Source organism: Mycetomoellerius zeteki, unplaced genomic scaffold (assembly GCF_001594055.1).
Source record: "Mycetomoellerius zeteki isolate Tzet28-1 unplaced genomic scaffold, Tzet1.0 scaffold91, whole genome shotgun sequence".
NCBI lineage: Eukaryota > Metazoa > Arthropoda > Insecta > Hymenoptera > Formicidae > Mycetomoellerius > Mycetomoellerius zeteki.
This window is the reverse complement of record NW_017257947.1, coordinates 169,055-176,222: the sequence shown is the minus strand read 5'-3', so window position 1 is coordinate 176,222 and position 7,168 is coordinate 169,055. Positions and strand designations below refer to the sequence as shown.

The 7,168-nt window shown below is 43.3% G+C and overlaps 1 protein-coding gene across 2 annotated transcripts in view; it reads right to left on the bottom strand.

Annotated features, from left to right (window-relative positions):
* The window catches only part of nsl1 (non-specific lethal 1), an 11,910-nt gene extending 9,277 nt beyond the window's left edge, over nucleotides 1-2,633 (bottom strand). Inside the window, exon 1 of one of the 2 annotated variants that reach the window (XM_018460085.1) lies at nucleotides 1,992-2,633. The gene's annotated coding sequence lies outside the window, so the exon portion shown is untranslated. Of the gene's footprint in view, nucleotides 1-1,473; nucleotides 1,707-1,991 lie in introns of those variants that run through there. The other variant, XM_018460086.1, reaches the window with a different exon arrangement.
* Nucleotides 2,634-7,168: the final 4,535 nt, after the last annotated feature.

The following is a 7,168-nucleotide window of genomic DNA, read 5'->3' as shown; positions in this document are numbered from 1 at the left end:
CTTCCGATCTGTCGCGGCGCAAAGCGAATGTTGTTTTAAACCAGAGCTTTTTAAAAATCGAACGCGATTTCTCTCGGCGCGATCGGGTCCTGCGAACAGGATCTCGCGGCGCGTATCTATATGGCGCTGCACAATGAAAAAACGACGGAAGCGAGGAAGATGAAAAGCGCACGAACGCATTACGACGCGTGCAATCGCACCGGAAGTAGTCCGATATTTCATCGTGACGGGGTAATCGGGCGTATTGTCGGCCGCGACCAAATGAGACAAAGGCAAGAGGAAAAAAAGAGAAAGAAATATGGCAACCACGGGACGAGAAGAATCGAGAACGGACGAAATCCCGAAAGGAAAAAGGATTCGATGGGAAAGAGGAGGGGAGGAAGGGAGACTTCGACCGGGAGCGCCGGCAGGAGGACGGGCGAAAGCGGGAGGAAAGGGAGGAGGCCAGAGGAGCGGGGAAAGGTTGAGGGAAAGGGAGTCGAACTGGGCTTTCCCGAGGGTTGCGAATTTCCTTCTTCGCTCACGGGGCGACGCGCGCTTTTCGACGCGACGTCTCGTAATTTCATCATCACGCTGTCGCGGCATACGCACGCACGTACGCACACCAACGCGCGAGCTCGTAATGCAGGTAAATTAAAGCAGCGGCATACGGTCTGACGCATTACCACGTGATACACTTGCGGCGGATTAATGAAAAAGAATAGACGGCGAACGAAGAGCCACGAGAGAACGAGAGCCGACGCTGCTGCTTCCTTCTCCTCCTTTTCCTCGTCATCGTCGCCGCCACCGCCGCCGCCGCCGTCTCCGTCGTCGACGTCGACCGCACGCCGCGCGCGCGGCGTCTATTGCATAACGTACCGCGTCGCGCCGCACATTTTTGCGAACATGCGGAACGAACGTGCAACACGTTCCGCAAGATGCTCCGCTCTAAACACGCGGTCGACAGGAGTCGGCTTACGCTGCTGCTCTAGTCATCTATCCGATCACTGCCAAACGGTAGTCACGAGAAATAGAAGAATCTACAGACCGGCTCCATTTGACGAGAACGAATCTCAGAAAGCGCTCGACGAAGAGCATACAGTCTTGTAGCAGAGCAGCAGCAGCAGTGCAAGGCGCACGAGAGATACTCTCCCGGATCTATCTCGGTGCTGTCGCGCGAGAGAACGCGGGACCTTTCCGCGAAAGGACGCGCTACTCTGCTCAATCCGGAATCGGCCACTATTACCTCGAACTCCCCACCGCGCCACGCCACGCCGCGCCGCGCCGCGCCGCGCGCTCCGACGTTCCGTTCACGCGACGAGGAGAGTATCGAGCGCGTTTTACGCCATCGTCGCGTCGAGGAGCAGCACACCCGAACAAACACACGCGAACACGCAGGCGGTGTGACCAGGGGCCGCGACGACGACCGATATTCTCCTCCTCCTCCTCCTCCTCCACTACCACCACCACCACCACCTCCTCCTCATCCACTACCTCCTTTTCCTCTTCACCTCCTCTCTTAGTCGCTGCTTCGAACGATGAAGACGCCGTACAGGAACACGCCCGCGCGTCGTTCGTGTAAAAACGAGCGGCTTCCTCCGTGGTGCCGCCACCGAGACGATCGGTCGTCTCGCGATGTACAATGGCGGAGCAAAAAACAGGCCTCGAAGGTAGTTGCTTCTCTCGGATTCACGGGTTACAACGTACGGCTCTCCTTCCTTTCTTGCTCGCTCGCTCACTCACTCACTCACTCACTCACTCACTCACTCACTCACTCACTCACTCTCACTCTCTCTCTCTCTCTCGTCTCCCCCTCTGTCCCTCGCGCTCAACTCACACTCTTACGCTACCCTCACTCGCTCTCTCTCTCTCTCTCTCGTCTCCCCCTCTGTCCCTCGCGCTCAACTCACACTCTTACGCTACCCTCACTCGCTCTCTCTCTCTCTCTCTCTCTCTCTCTCTCTCACTCTCTCGCCCCGCTTCCTCCCTATCTCTATCTCGCTCGCTCTCACCTCTTCGTGGCCGGGCTCGGCATGCTCTCGTGGGATAGCGCCGCAGGCTTTAGCGAGGGAACGCTGCCTGGGCTTCGGCCCTAGGGGGGCCACTCTCGCGCACAACACCACCTCGTGCACGATGTCGCCGGTACAAGCCACGCACCGATCTCGGACTGCGACCACGTCCGTCACACCCAGAAACGCACACGATAATCCCGTCGTTCGCGCTCGGCTGCTCTCGTCCACCGCCGATCTCCGTTTGCGAGACGACGCGCGCGCGTTCTATCCTCGCTCTCTTTCTCTCTCTTCCTCGCTCTCTCTCCACGTCCGTAATTCCGTATCCCTCTCTCCTTTGCTCTCTTCTCACGTAACTGTCGTCACGATACGTCGTATGTGCTACACATCGGCCATCTGCGGCGCGGACTATCACCGTTTCCTTTCTTCCACGCGCCAAAGGAGCACGCTCGAAGCACGCACGCACGCACGCACGCATGCACGAGACACCGTCGCGTGAAACGCCTCGCACACGGCGGCGAGGCGATCGCCGTTAAAAACACGCGCGATCGGTCAATATAGACGCGCACGTTCCGTCGGCTGTTCCTCGAGCCGCTTTACGAAAAGTCCTACTCGGCGATACTCGGCAACGAGACGCGAGCTATCTATCAATAATATATATAGAAGATTCGACCAACTTCGTTCGCCACCATCGTCGTGATGCCGTCGCGCGCGATCGACCAATACTGCGGCCCCGCTGGCCGGATGTGGCCTTCGTGGGCCACGCCATCCAATCGGATTCGTTTGTCGCTGCCGCAACGTCCGATGCTAAAGTCCGACCCGCAAACCCGCCGCAACGGCGCGACGGCGCAAACGCGCCCCGCTCCATCGCGCATGCGTGCCGCTTCGTGATTGGTCGGCATCGCGCGCGCTTCGCGCGGGCGCCAAATTTGAACCGAAATTTGCCCGTCACCGTGAGCTCTTACGCTCGATTACGCTCGTACCTCTCTTCTCTTTCTTTTGCACGTTCTGTATTTTGGAAACTTATATACTACACTCCGATACAAGAGCCCGTTTTAAATATTTTATCGCGAATTGCGACTTCGTTTCAAGGCTTCTGGTCGTTCCAAATATGGCATCGCATCGCGCCGCGCGACGTAGGCGTGAGATTGCTGATCGTATGACGCTCATGAACCGGAATATAAGATCGGAGATCCTTTCACAATAGCACTCCATATATTTATAAGGAGGAAGCGTGATTTGCATTAATAATTAATAATCGAGATACCTACTGATGTTTGTGTTCCCCACTGTCTCGCAGAATCATGCGATGTGGCGCAATCGACGAGATCACACTTCGCTGCTTTTACGCGAGGGTCGAGCAACTCGATCGTGCAACACGCAACGTATTGCACCTGTCGACCGAAGCTTGCATCAGATATACGGAATTTCCTGATTTATTTGCCGACCAGACGATTTGCATAGTGTCGCCGTCAGATGTCGCGCCAAGTGCCATCTAGCGCCCCGATTAGTCGATCGATACAATGAAAAACGTTTGACCATCAGTTTTGACATTGACAAAAGATCCTAGATCTATTTTTTTATGGCTGAACTAGTTTAAATTTCTTATATTTAAAATGAAATAAATATTATATATTTAAAATTTAGCAAAAACGAGAAATATGTTAAATTTCAGTCCTGTGCACGAAACAAACAATAGGCGATCCGTGTTTAAAAGTTATCGACCATGAATAAATTTTCACGATTACCAATCAGAATTATGCGTTCACGCTCAAAATATAATAATTTGCATCTGCGTAAACTGTTTTACATTTATATATACGTAGATGCAAATTATTATACTTTACACATATAAACGCACAACCCTGATTGGTGGCCGTGAAAATTTATTTACGTGTCATCTAGTAAACAATTTATGAATCATCGAAACCTGTTTTTAATTGTCGTTGCACTGGATTGCATTAAAACTTCGATCTTTCTTCTAATTTTATTTATCAATATTAAAGTTAGATATATATTATATAATTAAAAAGATAAAAGTTAAGTTAAAAAGTTAAAAAGTTAATTAATTTTAACTTAACTCAGTTATATTTTAGACTCTTAACTTTTTAACTTAATTTAGTTACATTTTATCGGTAACTATTAACTTTTAATTTGATTTCTTTTAAGTTAATCCTCAGACACAATGCGAGAGGATAATGAGTATATAATTTAGTAATTTTATATTGTATAATCGTTACTTATGAACAAAAATAATCAGATTCTTTAATAAATATGCTGTGAGAAAGGAAAAACACGAAAAATTATGTAAAATGGTCAAACTATTTCTTTTTCTTTTTTTTTTTGGTTGTTCGTTCGGACCAAATTTAACTTTTAACTTTTCAATTACTTTTTTTATTAACTTAACTTTTAATTCAATTAATTTCATTATGGATTAACTTCTATTTTAATTAAATTAAATTTTCAAGACTGTTAAACTTTAATTTAACTTAGTTAAAAAAAAAGTTAACTTTCTCAACCCTGTCAATTATTCTTTTATAATCACATAAAAATGACATGAAAATGACCGGAATAAAGTCACAGCCCATAGACGTCACAATAAAACGCGAAAATGATTTTATAGGCTATTTTCCAAAATTGACTTGAATTAACTGTACTGAAAATCTATAGTGCACGTAACATAAACAGTAGCATTTTCAGCGCTGGCAGTAAATTTGGGACACAGCCTAAAGGCCCGTCTACAATACACGTAGTAAGTTTGGTTTAAGAAGGCTTTGTTCCAAAATTCACTGCCAGCGCTGAAAATCTACAATTTACGTTACATATACTATACATTTTCAGCAGGGTAGTGAATTTTGGAACACAGCCGAAGTAAGAGTAAGAAATTGACCAATCACAGTCGATTGTGAAAAGAATAATCGACTATGATCAATTTCTTAAGCGTCGTCTACAATATGCGAAGTAAGCTTGGTTTAAGAAGTAAGAGTAAGAAATTGACCAATCACAGTCGAATGTGAGAAGAATAATCGACTGTGATTGGTCAATTTCTTACTCTTACTTCTTAAACCAAGCTTACTTCGCATATTGTAGACGACGCCTTACTCTTACTTCTTAAACCAAGCTTACTTCGCATATTGAAGACGACGCATTAAGCTGGTTCTACATTAATCGCAGCGTCACAAGCGTTGCGGTCCAATCAACATGAATCTTGTTCGACTCTAATTGGACCACAACGCTTGCCACACGCTTGCGACACTGCGATGCGACTAATATAGAACCAGCTTTACATGCGTCCGTTTTTTGTTGTACGATGAATTTTTCAAGCCTGTTGATTGGTTATAAGATCCGAGGACCTCTCTGTCCTGTATGTACACATTTGTCGTACAACGAAAACGCACAAATGAAATAGAACCCTTAATTGGCTGTAAGACAGAGAGGATCTCGGACCTCTTTGTCCTATAGCCAATCGACTTAAAAAGGCCCAGTCGGATCCTTTGATACGCACAAATACGCGCGTACAGCGGTACGCGTCATGGGATAACTCCCTCAGAATTAGGGACCCTTATTTAGCTCTATTTGGACGTAAAGACGTCATTTTGGTATTTTTTTTTTTTTAACAATAAATAGTATATGGTGTATGTTAAATTAATTTCATTTATATTTATTAATAAAAAATAATTTTGATATATTATTTTATATGAGAACAAAGTATACATACATCATATCATATTACAACAAAACATATCATATCTGTCATATGACAACGAAACATAATAAGGATAAAGAACATAACAATTTCAGACTGATAATAATAAATGTATTTATAGGAAAAGATATCCACTTTTTATCCACTATTATTGGTAAAAGTACACATTTTGCAATAATATCTTTGTAAGACCATGTGTGAGAAACTAAAGGAACTCTATAAGACAGAACAATTGCAACTTTTTTCGATACGGGAAAAATATCTGAACCTCCTACTTTAAAATATAAACTCGAATCATATGCATCCTGAAAGAGTAATATGTCAAATGACATATTATAATAACATTGTAGATAATAAGGTGACGTAAAATAACGTCATAATGTCACAGTAACATTCCAAATAGTTGACTCAAAACGACCTATTAAAAATGTATCAAAGACGTCTCTAAAGTAATCGACGTTTATTATGTCAGAATACTCACGCTTTTTAAATGTCAATTATTGAGTATATGACGTCTAAGACCACCCAATAAACGAGAATGATTGAAATGGATTCAGATTTTCAGAAATATGGATTCACGAATGTTAAAATGAATGCTTTTCAATTCTGAATGCATTTTTATTCATTTATAGGAATTGCATGGAGCATATCTCTATGCCTTTCAATCTAAAAATAACATCAGCTTTTTCTGTGCATCATGAATACTGTTCAATTCAAAATTTTGAATAGGAAATGCAGTTTTTCAATCCAATTGCATCCAATTGAATCTAATTGAATCCAATTGAATTCAATTGAATCCAATTAAATCCAAATTTCTTATAGTTTAAGGCTTAAAACCCTATTGTAGATCCGGGGTAATCACCTTCATTTATCGACGTGAAGATCACGTCATCTTGCTGCCTGGGATAGAAAAAATTCGTGTAAACTTAACGTAAACAATATGTAAATATTCTGTGATATATAATCGTGAAATATACAATACAATTGGAGTCCGGGAAACCAACAAATAACCCAGTAAACGAGAATGGATTGAAATTTGACTATCCGAATGCGTATTTTAAATAGCGAAAACTTTTTTTTGGATTCAATTGGATTCAATTAGATTCAACTGGATGCAATTGGATTGAAAAACTGCATTTTCTATTCAAAATTTTGAATTGAACAGTATTCACGATGCACAAAAAAAAACTGATATTATTTTTAGATTGAAAGGCATAGACGTATGCTTCATGCAATTCCTATAAATGAATAAAAATGCATTCAAAATTGAAAAGCATTCATTTTAACATTCGTGAATCCGTATTCCTGAAAATCTGAATCTATTTCAATTCATTTTCGTTTACTGGGAATGCAAATAATTGATGTGTAACGGAATAAAATTTTTGATCATCAATATACCGGTATAAATATTTGAATAATTTATGTAGCTTACGATGTAGTATAATAAAAAAGATCTACACACACACACACACAC